Here is a 17070-nt window from a genome sequence, read left to right on the forward strand (position 1 = left end):
TAAGAAAGTACGTTGCCAAATTTTTTGTCAATCTTACGAAACGGTGTTCACTGCAAAGCACGCACGCTTCACCTACCTACTCCTCTATCAAACAAAAAGAAAAAGAAACCACGTTCGCTACACTCACAGCGAGTTTATAAACAGAATTGTATAGTCCTAAAATAAATTAGGTTCACCGCTGCGACATGACGCGGCGCATGTTCCCATTCAAGTAACATGCTGAATGAATTACCCTTGGGCGTTTCAGACGCCGCGCTCTTTGGTGCAATTGTAGCCTAAAGAAACATCTCGCGGCTGCGACTGTTCAACTTGGGTCAGCAGGAAGTTGAAAGGATTAGTCGGCGGTACTGACAAATAAGTACGCTGCTTTACGGAGCAGCAAATTGATGTGTCGTCAACTCTTAGTGCTGTTCACCGTTGCGTCACTCGACTACACATACTTCTTAAATAATTTTTACATATCGCCAGCTAAATTCTCTTCTATTTCTTGCCACCACGAAATGGTCTTTCGTGATATTCACGCGTTGGGCACATGCATATACTACGTACACGACGCAGAACGACGCTGAGCGGCTCTGATAAGGCTTTATTTGAACGCCGTCCGACATCGCGTCCCGTTTCAGCCCGACAGCAATCACATTATGATGTTAGCGTTTTGTATACGAAAAATTCAAGCAGTTACATCTCGAGTGCTTCTGCTTCGTAGTTTCTGGTTGCCAGCTGGTAACCTAGCTCTTCACTCTCTGCTTCCCTATAATGTTGACTTACTTTTTTATTTTTGCTAGTGCAAGTGGTTTATTTTTCTTGACACAATCATGATTAAACAAGTATCTGGACCGATAGCGAGGGAAGGCTGGTTTCGGGTCCAGTGTCAAAATGCAACAGACAATCTGGTGCACTTGGCGCATATTTCGAGGAATACAAAAGGCTCGCTTCCGTACCACAAAATACGCACGCGGATTTCCGTGCCTGCGTCGCCGCGCTCGTGCAAGAGCGCCACGACAGAGACATGGCGATCGGCTCGGTACCATATGTGTAGACGCGGCTACGCACCTCCGTCGATAAGTACTTACGGTCAGCGTGGCCGACCACACCTTCCCACGATCACTGCGGTTGACGAGGCAACCGCTGACCTTGCCACCGTTTGTATAGACCAAGAACATCTCGCCGTTATTTCTGATGAAGCTGCTTGTCGCAACCTTATCCGAGGCCGGCTCGCCGCTGTTGCCCACCGTATACATTGCCATGTTACCGTCATGCCATCCAGCATCAGCATGTCATGGACCCTACTCAAATGTCTCCTCGCGGAGACCAACCAGCACTCGCCACCACCCTGACATCCAGTAGACCCGGACAGGGACCAGAACGAAATAAATCTATGTCTGTCTCACTGTTGCACGAGCCTATATCACCCTGGCGAAGCACTACGAAGTAGACCGTGACCGCAGTGTCGAGTCCAAACCTCCGTTTAACGCACCATCCTCCAATACGATCGCATTTCCCGCCGCCTCTGCCCCCTACCTAACAAAACCCTCTGGAGAGAAAAAGCCGTTGCGTGGCGGTAGCTACAGACCAATATTTTTTCGCACTTAATATCATGCCATTAACCCCACCCTCTATGTTCCTGCAAATGCTCACATGAGAAGCATCCCTTCACCACTCCACCTTGCCATGGCATGCCCATGTAGGCCTACCATGACTCTCGTCACAAATCCTACCTCCGGAGAGTGGGAGGCCGCCTTGACCTGTCCTGACCTGCGTGACCAGCAGCAGTTTGTGTACCGCACCCAGCGGCAGCCAAGTCCGAAAGGATCCTGGAATAAACAGCGCTGCTAGCGCCCCCCCCCCCCCTACCACGCACACGCACGCGCACACTAGCGCAAATCGGAAGCAAGACGAAGCTGCTGACTCACGTTATTTTCTTTGTAGTTTACGTCTGTACATACTCGTGCATTCCATTTAACTTTTTACTTGTTTCTTTCTACTTTTAGGGGGGTATTTCCGCCCAACTTCTTCTCTTATATTTCTGCTTTTTGACGTGCATATTAATGGCCTGATATATCGCTTTAATTTGTTGCCGTATAGTAATTCCTCTCACCACCTAACCTTCACCGGAGGTGCCAATACACTCTGTGGCATTATGGGACCTCCATTTACATTTCATATCTATCTAAACCCGTAACCACTTTGACGCAAGAACTTTAAAACTTTGAAACGTTTTTCCTCCTCCACCTCCTGAGCCGCGCCTGTACCCGGGCAGGAGATGGCACTTGCCCAACAGATTATATCGTCCCTACACATGATCTATCTTAAAACATTGTAACCTCGCATAATACAAAATGTCACCAGGGTTAGCGTCATCAACGCAGTCGTCGAGCCGCCAATACTACGGTTTCAGACGGCTCGACATACGGCCCGAAGACCGCGGTGTCTTTGGAATGTCGGTAGCAGCCTTCAGGCTTTCTTTACCGCCGCTCCTATGCACTGGTAGAAGTCTGCGCTTAGCGGACGCCGTTTCTTCTGCCCGTGCTGTGGTGGCGTTGACTTCGAGCTGCCGGGGAGTACGCCCACTAAGCACGTGGCGATCCGTGGACCGGGGCATCATCACCACGCTGGCGGCAGTGCGGACGTCTTCGGTGGAGTCGTCCCGTCGAGGCAATCGAGAAGCTCCTACGGAAGACGCACCGCTGACGATATCTTCAGGCTGCCCCGATGCTCCGCCTCCACTTCTACGCGTCGTCGGATTGGCGCTGGACATACGGGACGCGGTCGTTGCGACGCTGACTTCGGTCTTCACGAGGTCGTCCGGTGGCGCTAGCCTCGATCCCTTAGCGCTGACGTCAGTAGCAAGGCTTGCGGCGCCGGCGATACGTTTGGCGGCCCTGGCGCTTGACGTCCCAGAAGTAGCAGCGCTACTCGCGTTCGCCACCTGCTCTGCGGCGGCACTGTCGCTCTGACGAGGCTTTCGCTCCGCGGTTGACAGACGGGCCGCCACTGTGGGGGTCGCGGTTCCGTATTTCGGTCGTTTGTTCTTCGTCTGGGACAGAGTTGTGGTGGTGGTGCCCATGGTGGCAGTAGCCCCACCCTCGTCGCCTTCGGATTGACGCGTTGCGCGGACGCGGGGCCGTTGAGACGCCGGCGTCGTGCTGCTGGTGCCCGCTGAGGCTTCGGCGTAGCCTGGAAGCGGTGGCGACCCTAATCTTGGAGTTCTCTCTCCTGGAGTTGGTGCTTCCAACGTACGAGTGGCCGTTCGTCCTCCAGGAGTTAGGCCTCCGGGTGTACGGCCACCTGGAGTCCGTCCGCCGGGAGTTCGTCCACCGGGGGTTCGCTCGCTCGCAGTACGACTGCCAGAAGTCTCCCCGCCAGTGGAGGTCGCTTGCTCAACCGGCGGTAGGGTTTGTCCACCAGGAGTACGCCCTCCAGGAGTTCGACTGCCTGGAGTTCGACCACCTGGGGTTCGAGTACCGGGAGTTCGTCCGCCGGGTACTCCCCCTGCAGGAGTTTTTTGACCGGGAGTACGACCACCTGTTAGCCACCCGCTGAACGGCCACAAACGGCCTCGCTGTCGTCCCTTGGCCCACACGTCGACTGGAGCATTTCTGTCGAACGCCCTGCCCCGAGTTAGCTGGTACGTCTTGTAGAAGTCATACAGCAAGTTGGTGTAGAACAGCTGTAACGTGAAGAGGCGCTGCTGTGTAATTACAAGTATTACAGCGCAACCACGGTACGCATATTGGCGTACTACGTTACGTGGGTCAAAATGCGCTGTTTGTCGGAATGATAATTTGTAGTGGTGGCAGCGTTTTAATTTAGGCAGCACACAAGGAACTTTTCGCTTGTTGCTTGCTCCATGTTAGGAGAGGCGCCTGCTGATTAACGGACGTTCCAAATCCGCCACCATGGCCACGAGCGGTTTTGGCTAACACTGTGCAGGCATAACAAAATGTAGGTGCAGTACCGCAGCTGTCCTGCGAAAGTTGTGGACTCGGGTCCCACCGAAGGCAAATTGTCCTCTTTTATTCCTCTCTTACCTTCTCTTTAAGATGTAACGGTAACTAAAATTAATCTCTGATTAGACATTACAAATAAATACTATTCCTTTATTATTTATTTCTCACTTATGCTTCCGCTGAATTTAGATGCGTTGTCTTTTAAAGCCTGTAAGTTCCTTCGCTTATTCACGCAACTCTACTGCTGGCAGGAGGATATATTCAGGGTATTCTGATGGATGTAAGAAAGGTGCTTTAAAAGTTTTCACTACGCATCTCATATAAGTACACCTCTCGATCATATCGATAATGTTTTTTTTTTTTTTTTTAACCAATAACTGTCGAAAGAGCATTGGCGGCTACTGCTGATGTTGACGATTTATTGGCATCCCCTCTGAGAAGTGGCGGCGACTGTCACCTAGCCTGCGTCATTTAATCAGGTATACTATATATGCTATTCATTTGAGCATTTTTGTATACATTTCCTTTATCTTTTTTCTCTTCCTCAAAACTTCTCTGTCTATATTGTACCGCTACCTATACCTGTGCCAGATCCGGTCGTACCGATCTCTTCCCTGCTTTTTTTTTCCCGCTAATGCCCTAAATGTCTCTTGCTTATCTCGACTGCTGATCGGTCAATGCCTCCATTCACTTTAAATCTGTGGTCTTCTGGAAGGTGTACGTTGCCCACGGGTCTCACAAGTTGGATACATTTGCATTCCATTAGGACGTCCCAGATTTTTGCTGCAGCAGATACATGCTTCATCTTTCTCTGCCTCATCTTGTTACGAATATTTGCACCAACACGTTTTTGTCCTGATGCAACTAGCTTAACCCTGCAATAGCAAAGAACGGCCCTGTGCTGTCGTACAATTTTTCCCTTCTAATTTCTTTGTTCCCATCCTTGTAAGTCTCTAAACGCTTCCTTTATACTATGTCCTTGCTTTTCAGATACAGATACTTGTGCACTTTAGCCGCCTGTTTATTTTTATCAATGTTACTGAGCCTTTCTTCAAAACTAATCGTGCCCTGCGCTTCTCTGACTTCGAAATAGGTTCAACCCACGTCACACTCGGTTGTCTCGTCTGTTTTACCGTAGGCTTCCTAAGCCCACCGGCCTACCGATCTCTGGGTAACTTCCAACCCCGACAAGATATCTTATTTCAAGCACAGAATGGCGTTTGCGAAAGTTTGCGCGGGCACCATTACTTCTTTGCAGATTTTGCGCACTACCTCATATTTATTGTTGCGCCAAAGTTCGAGATCTTTCATGAGTGCTGCATTTCGCTTCCCCTTTACTTTCAGCTCATCTTGGCGGGTGCTTGAGTGTGTCTTTCCTTCGTTTATGTATATGCCGATGCACTTATATTTCTTGACTATGCGTATAACTTGCTGTTGAATTGACGCCACGTAATTTCTCGTATCTTCTTTGACGATCATAACTACCAATTTCTTTGCGCTAAGCTTAACGCCTAGATTTGTCGTTGCGTTGTCACAGATATTCGCAAGTGCATATGTAAGTGCATTGTCCTCCAGTACTACTATGTCGTCAGCATATATAAATTCAGGCACCTTTTGTCGCACAATTTGCGCATTACGCATGTATTATGAATCAAACTGTACTTTTTTTTTTTTCAATCGTGTCTTTATATTCTTAACATAAAGCGTGAAATACAATAGAAACAGAGGACATCCTTGCTTCAGTCGTACGTTGGTGAATTTTCACCCCTTCATGACATTTTCGGTCTTCTCACACAACTTGTATTTGGTTGTCCCTATATCTATCCCTCAGCAGCTCCACGAAGTCACCATCTCTGCTCTCGTGCTTGTGAATATCCCATAGCAATACCTTGTCTGCGTGGCCGTAGGTCCCCTTAATATCTCGAAATGCTATCCATGAAAGTTTATTCTGAGCTATTGAAATCTTGATGCAAGATGATCTTGATGATGCAAGACTGCGCGCTCCGCATAGCTTGGATGCCGGCGCTCAATTAAAATGACGCTCAGGCACCCTCCTGGAGGTTTATGTCAGCGTTTTCGAAGTGAAAAAAGTTGTTCGCTACCACATAAATGGTCCTGGCAACACTTAAATCTCACGAACTCAGAATAAGTGACTGCTCGCGCGTGTTTATGTACGGCAGTCACGTGATCGTTCCATTTCGCTTTTGTCGGTACTAGCTATACGTTTTTGCTTGACTCTTTCTTTCTTTGTTTCAAACGAATACCTTTGAATATCACGTATGAAACAGCGCAATTCGGCCTGCACAGAAGCAATACATGAAAAGCCATACGTTACTTTCCGGACAAATTGGAATACCTATGCAGCTAATGAATGTGATTCACTTACAAACTTTCAAAATAATTGCGTTGTTGCATGCAACTGCAAAATTTTAACCGAGGACTGTTGCAGTCATTTCTGCTTAGGAGAAATCCTGAAACTCGCAACACTGCCGAGATATTTTGTTTCCAAATTGTGCTCAAGTAAGCATTAGCGTTGCAGCAATGTTCTTCACATATAGAAGAAGGCCATTAAGAAAATGTAAAACAATAACAACAATGTAGTTCGTGCCACATGTTGGAGATTGATGTAATACAGGTGGCGCTATAGGCTTGATATTCCTGATAAGCAATGCATTACTAGCTGTTGCTAAATTTTACAATTTCAATGCGTGACCTAAATCTCATCATTAAAAAGCAATTAAACCACTAATTGTAATTAGCTACATCTACTTTGTCGTTCATCATGCAAGTATTGTCCGCATATTGAGAAAATCAACAAGGAATTCCTAAAAGAGAAAAAAATGTTTCCTGTAAGAAAGACACATAAAACGTGGTTTATATAAAAGCGTTTGTATTTAACATGACTGGCACAAATTAATCCCAGAAAATGTTGTGACAAATACGGCAAAATAAGGAGAACAGTACAAATCGCACTCTGGTCCGCTCTTAATTGTCACCTATTCGGTGCAGTTTTCTTTTCTCTTTTTGTTTATTATCGTGAACGCGCGACATTTTGCACATTTACACTGAGCTGTGGGCTTTATGTGACAGCACGTGAGCACTCGAGGCCAAATCATTTTTGAGCGAGAGCTTTCCGCAGCTGTTCGAAATACGTTATGCAGTCGTAGTAACTTCGTCATGCACGGCGACATGTGATAGCCGTTCACAGCGACCCAATATTTCAATAAATCCTTCGACGTGGCATTGTTTATCATAGCTAGGCTGCAAACCGCCGTCCGGTTAGGTCTCACACGTGTTATTTAAAAGCCTTTATTCCCAGTTCCGCTCCTTTACTCCCGGCGCCGCCGACAGCCAGCGCGGCAGCTGTGTCCACGTGATCCCTCATACTACGTCACGCCGACAACAATGCAGGACGTTCCAGTGGTGGTTCTGGTATACAAATTATCTGGTCGTATGAAAAATCTTTCCGGCAAAAGGCATATACGACAGAAGTGATAGTTTTTACAAAGCTGTATAGTCTCTCTTAGATTTAATCCGACCTTACGCGGGCTTCAATGGGATAATTAAGTCTTAGAGCTGCTGCACCCCGTTGTTCTAGCAATACTGCTTTAAAGACTTTATTAACGGCTTTCGTAGCAAAAGACATACCGACTCGAAACAAGTGCACAAATGTACCATTAGACAAATACGAATAACATACCTTCACGAATGCGGCGAAGATTATCACGGGAGCCCAGGACACGACAAAGGTCAGCTGCGCATAGAGAAGTATGCTTCGATTACACTACCATCAGCGTGCCGTCGATTATACACTACACCTGACGCGGTATAGCCCGGTGGCTATCGTGTTGCCCTCCTGAGCACGAGGTCACGGGTTCGATTCAGACCACGGCGGCAGCATATCGATGGGGGCGACATGCATAAGCGCGCGTGCACATAGATTTAGGTGCGCGTTAAGGAACACCAGGTGGTAAACATTTTATGAAGATCCCCCGCAACAACGTGCTTCAACAACGTCCTGGTTTTGGCTAGTAAAACACTAGGATTCAATTTCAATTTTACAACGTGACGAAAAGACTGGTTAACTCTAGACGAAGTACTTATTAAAGGGACACTGAAGGTTAATAATAAGTCAACGTGAACTGTTGAAATACCGTCCCAGAAACCTCGAAACACTTGTTTCATGCGATGAAGAGACTTATTTTAGGAGAAAATGCGTTCTGTCCGCGTACCTCTAGCGCTGTTCAAATCGCCCGCTCTCCAATCGAGGAGTGCTGACGTCATGGTCTCACAGTGACGTTGCGCCATCGGTGAGTAAAATGGCTGCCGCAGGCGGCGCTACGGCTTTTCTGCGCAAAACGCAAACGCGCGGCCAGAAACAAAGCCAAGACAAAGCCGACAGCAGCGCGAAAGTGGAACTATGATGGCTAGCGGAAGGGAAAGCGCGCGACAATAAGCTGGTTCTTTATTTTATGACTCCAACTTTGACGCTCGTTGCAATCGACGACCCTGACAACGACACATTGACTCGCGATGCGGGGCTCGACTTCAGTGATTTAAGCACTGATGAGCGTGACCTGCTGCTGAGGGCTCATGCTGCCGGCATCGTTGCGTACTACTACGACGGCAACTGTATGTCATGGCTGTACATATTCGCGCATTTTTAGCTTTTCCTTCGTGAAAACCAAATGCCGCACTCACCGCCCCGTCTTCGACCTGCAGTTGTTCTTACGCTTCGGAGAATGCAGGCGAGACCGATGGAACAGCACTACGGCAAACCGTTGCTTTGGAAGGCACTCCACACGACTTCAGTAAGTCGGCGTTGAACTCGTAATCCTCCGGACGAAAGTGCAGCGAGCACACTATGCGATTTTTCGGCTCTTTGCCAACGCGCCGTGGCAGAGGTATGGCACTTAACCACTTCGAACGGAGAGATTCACTCGTTGGCACACAGTGATAAGTAACGTTGGATTCGCCGCTGCAACTGCCCTTGACCAAGTTCCGCGGACCGTTCGCGCAACGCACGACGTCACATGGACGTGGCATTCTCGCTGCTTGTTCCAAATGCAAGTTTCGAGAGCCAGGAGAACAAGCGCAGCACGACGCGATAACGAAACAATTGAAACTCCAAAGCGCGCCAGGCGCAGAGCCGAGCGCCCAGAGTCCAATGAAAACGAAGCCTTTCGGCCACCCATACTACTGAAGGGTAACGTCAAAATGTTATTTTTTTCTTAGGATCGAAAAGAAGTAGACTAGTAGCATTTTCTTCCATCTTACAACCTAATGCTATTATCTTCTTAATACGAGTAGTTGAGTACTAGTGACATAAATTATGATGAAAAGTGCCTTCGTTATCGGGCTACTACCGGAACGTCGCTGGGGGGTCTAAAATTGTGTCATGTATTTATCTCGATTTCTCGGTTACTAAAGCTCTGTTCGCGATTATATTGACGCCTCAGACGTTCTAGAGCATTGCTTTATCACTTTAACTTGACTTCATACTAACCTTTAGTGTTCCTTTAAGTTTGTGGTCAGAAGCTATTTCGCTTACAGTTGTTTTGGTTGCCTGTCTTGTATAGTTAACATGTAGTTAACAGTTAGTAGCACGCATGCACGCACAATACGCCTGCGGGTCCTAGGTCTTCTATGTTTCCGGCACTACTCTTCCATTCTTAACGTTCACAGGCTTGAGTGAACTAACTGAAACAGATGGCCACAATTATTCCGCAGTCCATCTCTAAGGCGTTTTTGATAGCCTTTATGTGTCGCTATGGGCGTTAATTAGTTCAACCTACAGATACCGCGCTAATTTTTGTGCAGCGACCGTTTTACCCATACTGCGTAGCGCGAGGTGGTCGCAGTCATTTCGCCGGCTTACGTTTTTTCTGAGAGTCAGGCTGCTTGCATCTTGGTCCGTGTACTGGAAGAAATCAGAGCACAAGCGACAACGTCGAGTCAATAATGTGCGTCTTCCTGCAGGCCGTGTTTGAGCCATGAGCTTACTGCAAAGCGTTCATTCCAGAAGATTTTCAAGCCTCGCTTGCATGATGTGCTACTAAGTTTGGAGTAGTACAGAACCGAATCTTCGCCACCACCACAAATGACATTTTTATGAAACTGAACTGGTTTTACCCATACGCCCTTGCCTTATGCTGAATTCGACAAGATGTGGAATTAAGAACAAATCAGGCGATCATCTCCTCACGACTTCGTGTTCTACCCCATTGCAAGAACGTTTCGACCTCGACGTAATCTTCCTACCGCGCCTAAAACACCCTATGATGTCGCAGTTGCTGTCAAATAAGACTGGTTCAGGTAATCTAAAAGTAAATAGCTCTTTACAGCATGAGATCAGATCCACGTGGCTCTCTCTAACAATGCCCGAAAGTCACAATGGTTTCGAGTTGCGCCATGCACCTGTATTCCTCCCGGTGTACGTCTATAGGTGTACGCTTCCTCATTTATACCGGTATTACACGGGCATTTTTGATCGCGATTAAGCCCGATCAGGGTCGAATTTAGCAATCGTGATTGGTTCCTTTGCGCAAACTTCATAAGACAACCAAGAAGAGGGCTTCCTGTGGCCCTGACGATACCCCGAACGTTTTTATAAGACGATATCCCGAACTTAATGCCATGCTTTCTTGTGAAAATTTTTTTTCCGCTTCACTGCTGTCGGGACTGCTGCCGGATGACTTGAGGGTGGCCCGACTTGTTCCAATATTCAAAAAGGGGGATGGATTTAGATTACAAAATTATCGTCCAATTTTTCTGACATCACAATGCTGCGAATTCTCGGAGCACGTTGTGGCAAACTATATGAAGGAATTCTTCGCTGAAGATAACGTGCTCACGGAGTTTCAGCACGGCTTCAGGAATAGTTGTTCGACTGTAACACACTTGGTATCAGTGATTCACTCGTTTGCTTTATCTCTCGACAATAATTGCCAAATGGATGTAATATTCTTAGATTGCACCAAAGCCTTCGATAAAGTTCCGCACGACAAATTTATGTTAACACTTAGAATGATTGGCATATACCCGACGTTTTCATAACCTGGATTATTGCTTGTCTGACCAAACGCACTCAGTACCTTATAATTGAACATAGCTCAGCCATTCTTCCAGTCACGTAAGGGGTGCCGCAAGGCAGTGTCTTGGGGCCTTTGCTCTTATAGTGTATATAAATGACATCGTTAAATACATAACTCCCGGTGTGTAAATTATAATGTTTGCGGGTGATTGTATTTTGCACAGTGATACAATTTGTCAGAATGATCAGATTGCCCTCGAAAGGGATCTAAGCAACAGATTTAAGTGGTGTAATTAATGGGGGATGTTTATAAACGCTTAGAAATCCGTATTTTTCCTCGCATTACTCGTAAAAAAGCACTAAATTTTTCTTATGCGCTAGGTCCTTCCGCACTGCGTGAGACCAACAACAACAAATACTTAGGTGTTACTTTGACTTCCACATTGTCGTGGAACATTAGATATTTGATGTTCTGCTTTCCGCAAACTCTGTTTCGTAAGACACAAACTGAAAAATGACCGTCCTAGTGCAAAACTACTATGTCATTTTTCACCTATAAGACTAAAGCTAGAGTATGCATGCACATCATGGGATCCTTACACTAAGTCAAATATCAGGCATCTTGAAAAAATACAAAAAGAAAGCAGTTAGGTTTATATTTCATGAATTTGCAAGGCTGGGCTCTCCCTCGGAAATTATGTCTGAAAATTCTGTACCTACTCTTGAATCACGCTGAAAGCAGTTGAGACTTGAGTTCCTTTGCCTCCTTCTCAAAGCAAGCTCGAAATGAAACCATCGACTTACATAACGCCTGCTATAACACGGCACACAAGACAGTATCATCCTGACTCACTGACACCCTCCTATGCTCAAGCTGATACGTTGGAATTTTCTTTTTTCACTCGAACAATATCGGAACGGAACGACGGTTTACAGACACACTGGGACTGAAATTGTATAAATTTATACATGCTTGTTCCTGATTCGTTCACTATTGTTTGTATGTATCCTATTGCCCCTCTGCTTGGACCGAATGGTCCGCAGTACGTAATAAATAAATAAGTAAGTAAATAAATAAATAAATAAATACATCGCGAACGAGCAGCTCAATATCAATAGGGCTCGAACGCAATCGAAAGGGCGCCGTGTGATTGAGGTATTAGGAATAGTCATAAGGTCTTTCGTTTTCGGGGTTTACATGTGTTTGTTTTAAATTCGGAGTTTAAAAGTTCATTGCTATTGTGAAAGAGGAAAACAGAGGAGAAATTGGGGGCTTTGCTTTCTGGTAGAATAAAGGTCCCCGATTTTTCTGGTAAGTTGTACAAACTATTAAGACAACCCGCCGTGGTTGCTCAGTGGCTATGGTGTTAGGCTGCTGAGCACGAGGTCGCGGGATCGAATCCCGGCCATGGCGGCTGTATTTCGATGGGGGCGAAATGCGAAAACACCCGTGTACTTAGATTTAGGTGCACGTTAAAGAACCCCAGGTGGTCGAAATTTCCGGAGTCCTCCACTGCGGCGTCCCTCATAATCAGAAAGTGGTTTTGGCACGTAAAAACCCATAATTTAAACTATTAAGACAAACAGTTCTATCTTTTCGGGCACACGCGTACTTTTTGAGAGAAGCGAAATCACCCACAGCACGTTTTGACAGAGAACTGCTCGCTAATCATGTGACGTACTCATCTCTAGAAATCCTCCTGGTTGGGCGGTATTAATACATTTACGAGAGACCACAGTAACAAAAACAACAAATGGACGCCGGTTTTGCGATGCCTCGTTCACCACGTTCTCTGCATATATTTAATCAAAGAAAAAGAAAGTGCAGCAAGTATTTAACTCGGGCGTGGTTCGCACGACAGGTGATGCTTTTCCTTATCATACACGACCTTCTTAACGTGCATCATCCTATGCATCGGAGTCACTTCTGTGCCCACCATAGACATGTCGAGCATTTCGTCCTTGTCCGCTGCCCTTTCGCTTTCACTGCTTTCCAACATACGCTCATGCCACAAAATTAATTAAATATCAACTAGACGAACCGGCCACCTTTATTTTAATGCACTTCATTGGAAAAAAAATCCAACACATCATCTCACCGTCACAGCTGCATATCGCAATTCACCGCAACGCCGGCGCTGCTCTGTTCGCCTCCTAGCGCACTACCGCCGCTTACATGTTGCCACGTGCGGGAAATGTGATGCAATGTTTCATTGTCGTACTCTTGTAAACGAGGCTTTTAAAAAAAAGCACCAAGCTTTCGTTCCTTCAACGTCGGCAGCCGCTGAATATATTATATGTTTATATGTGCAAGCTTTCGCTTGAGCTTCAAGCAAAAACGAGCGAGACGCCCCATTTACGTATTATTAATCCGATATATATTGACGACTCGTTTAAAAAAAGGTGCTCTGCGTTCATTGGTGTTGCAACACCTGCAAGTTTTTATGTCCTTCACGAAAGGGCAGATTTCGTGCAGAATTGTATTTCCGGGTTTAAATTTTTGTTTCACTTGGTTAAAGGTTAAGGTGCACATATCGCAGATACTTTCTTTCTCTACAGCATACGCCACAAGGTAGAGACAGGCACTGCAAATAAGTCCTTTCTGCGCCCGGAATAACGCGTTCAAATATGAGCTGTTTTCCTAGGACAATATCAGAATGGAGCAAACTTAAGAATGAAGTCGTTTCACAACCATACTTAGACCTTCTTGCTGTACACCTCCGTCAGTTATTTGTGTCGCATGTCGAGCTATGCTTATTATGTTCGGTTCCAGCGAAGCAGTGTGTTGCATTGCGAAAATATATACTCCCATTTTCTGTATTTTTTTCTTGTTACAGGTGTTGGCCAATTTGCAGAACGGAACAAATGTAGCTCCACTCTGCTGAAACCCCAAGTCGAAGTTGGAGTACTTATATATATATATATACATATATATAATGAAATGAAACAAGGGTTTAACGTGATTTTCATAAATCTTTTGCGAGGGGCAAAAATCAGGTTTCATCTGGCTTTACCCGAAGGACGAAGGACCCTAAACCATGCAGATAGTAGCCGAGTCAGGTTGAATAGGCTTGCTTTGAAATATGCGATTCGACAACAGCCAGGTAGCCGTTCATCCGCTCACCCACTTGGGCGGGCATCGCAGTCCGATCAAGTTGGCTCCGCAGCAGAGCAGCATTGCGGCGGTGTTCCACGCCACGAAGGCGCCGAGAACGCGCGGCATCTTTTCCTGCGTTCACCAGGCCCAACCTTGAAGTATTTTTTTACGTGCTTCGTTGGGTCACCAGCCTGAATTAGCTTTGTCAAGCGCATAATCTTGTTCCAAAAGCAAACTTTATTATGATCGGAAAAAAAAAGTTGTGATACACACTATAAGAAAATTCACCATTCAGTACAGAATTAAACTAGATGATCATAAATTAAGAGGTTTCATGTGGTCAGTACAATTTAACTACCAGGATCAAATGGTTGCCTTTATCTTCAACAGCATCACTTTCAGCCGCGACAAGAAAAAGAGAAGCTTTTCGTGGAACTCTCCATCTTAATGCTTATTTGAAGAGAGAGACAGGTTTTTAGAAGCTGCATGCTCGTACTGGTTTGGAGAATAATTATCTTGTCCGGCATATTTGGCATCGCCATCTTGGAGAGGCGCTTGACCTGCTGCGAGGAAGCAAAATGCGCTCCGACTAACCCTTCACTCTATACGCAGAAATCGCGGCAGAGCTAGAGAGTTACTGCTGCCTGGAAGTAGACTCCATGAGGCTTATAATCAGGACGCGGATTGAGGGACGGGTGGGAAGAGTAAACGACAAGTCTTCAAAGTGCTACATCTTTTGCATCCACCAGGCTTCTAAGAGGTACGCATATCTCGCAACCACCAGGCACCGAAACTTTAGGCCCGTTGTAGGCCAAAAGCCACGTTAAACACTCTAGATCGCCGAACATTGACTTCAATGGGCACAAAGCCCACTGCACCATACACGGTCCCGATATACATTTACTGAGTTACAGCTCCGAGGGCAGCACGTCGAACGACATGCTGTCCACGGTGATCGTAGTCTCCACTTTCGACCCGCCAGGTACAATATCATGAAGGCAATTTTTCGCCACGAATTTATTTTCATTGCACTTCAAGAACCTGGTGTGTATGCATTTTTCTGGATGGAAAGCTTGTCGTCTGCTCTACGTATACGCTATGCGGCATAATGTGGCTGTTTGTGGGCCTTAAATGTCTGCTACACTTTGCGCTGCCCGATGCGTAGCAGCATAGGAGATGACCGAGCGACCCAGAGTGAGTGCCACGACGTCACAATGTTATGCTCTCACGTGACCACCATCTGCGTCCGCACGTACACACACCTGTACCTAAAGGAAAACCAAAACTGAAACTCGTTCGTAGAGATGCTCCTTTAGGGAATTGTTTTGGGCGCGCTTAGCCTTGCCTGTATTCTTCCGAGGGTTTCGAGGTCTAAGACCTTTATGCAAAGAAAATCAAAAATAAAAACTCGACTATGTCATATATGTCTTCTTTCGAAAATTGCTTGCGATACTATTCTTAAGCTTTAAAAGCCTCCGTCAGACTTATATTTATTTTTTATTTTTTTCCTGCTTGATAATTTCCGTGCTCTGAAAGTGCCAAGAATCCCTCGTGTCTCGGATCGACCACCGAGCTTGTCGCCAAAGCATTAACAGCCTTATACGGTCGAGCTTCTTGCCTATCAGATTTCAGACCAACATCAGTGTTTTCTTGACTAATTGCTCAGCCGAAAAAAAAAAGGAAACAAAATCAATACAGTGGCTAGGATGCTGTGAAGTAACAATTATTTCTTGCCCAATTTCTCTGCACTGTTAAAAATCCATCGCTTAAGTCCAGCAAATTCTTGTAATGTCGCAGGTGGTGGTCCCGCCGCAGGGGAAATGAATGGGAGCGCGAAAAGTAACAGCACCGCAGTAGCATGGTTCCGTTATTGCTGCCATGCCTTGCGGCTCAAACAAACACGGTTTATCTATGTCTATAGTCAAATATATTGAGTTTATGACAGATTTTTGCTGTATCTTTTGAAGCCATCAAGCTCCAGTGTTTTTAGAATTTTGTTTCTTTGTTGTTGTTGTTGTTTCTTTATTTCTTGTTTTAGCGGGTGTATGCATTAATAGCGAGACATCCGGGTTACCTTTAGCCATATCTCGAATGGGGCGAGCTGTCCTTGAGGCGATGTCTGAAAGGCGTAAAAAAATTTAAGAAAAACAAGAAAAACAAAACAAAGTTTTCTGTTCACTGCACTGTCGTCAACTGGCTTCGCTATGGCAGGAGGTTTATGCACTGACGTGATTAGTGCCGCCATGTTGTTTCACACTTTATGACCGTCATCGCATTCTGCCTCATCAGCGGCGTTGTAAAGATGGCGGGTAAGAAGGCGACATTACGTCAGTGATGTCACGTCAATACACACTAAAACGTGCGGATAACATTCTCGCGTTTCTCTATTTGCATACAGCTGAATCCGTGCCGGCCTCGAAAACGAGATAATCATTATTTCTCCCGAATTCCCGCGCAAACGCAAGTGCGCCTACTAAAGCTACTAAATCCACAAACACACCGAGTGTTTTTTTTCTTTCCTCAAACCCTGTCAGTATGAGGTCTTTTTGGTTTAACAGAGCCGTTTCTGCTGACATGCCTCGACGAAATCCGGATTGATGCTCAGTTAACAAAGAATAATTCTCGCAAAATGACTCAACCCTCTCACAGATGATTTTCTCGAGTCCTTTTGAAACTATTTAAAATAATAACACAGGCCGATAATTGGAAATGCTGTTTATCACACCACATTTAAACAACAAAACAGCTTTTGCACATTGCATGCCAGACATAAATCCTTCGGTAGACAAACATTGTATATGTGGGAGGATGGTGTCGATAACAAATTCAGTCGGCTTTATCTGTAGCTCATCAATATCGCGTGCTTGGGCGTTCTTTAGATAGATAAAAATAGCGTACACTTCATCTGGAGTAGCAGGTTGAAAGAATGCACTTTCCGGGTTTGGAACAACTGGAAAACGGGCAGCCTCAATGTCGTGAACGCTAGATAC

At 45.9% G+C, this 17070-nt stretch overlaps 1 long non-coding RNA gene across 1 annotated transcript; it reads left to right on the forward strand.

The window, feature by feature from the left end:
- The first annotated feature begins 1912 nt into the window (after positions 1–1912).
- Positions 1913–16022, forward strand: LOC140216724 (uncharacterized). The gene is made up of 2 exons (XR_011893390.1): positions 1913–3628; positions 13821–16022. It is a non-coding gene; the product is annotated as an uncharacterized lncRNA (long non-coding RNA).
- Positions 16023–17070: the final 1048 nt, after the last annotated feature.

Source organism: Dermacentor andersoni, chromosome 3 (genome assembly GCF_023375885.2).
Source record: "Dermacentor andersoni chromosome 3, qqDerAnde1_hic_scaffold, whole genome shotgun sequence".
NCBI lineage: Eukaryota > Metazoa > Arthropoda > Arachnida > Ixodida > Ixodidae > Dermacentor > Dermacentor andersoni.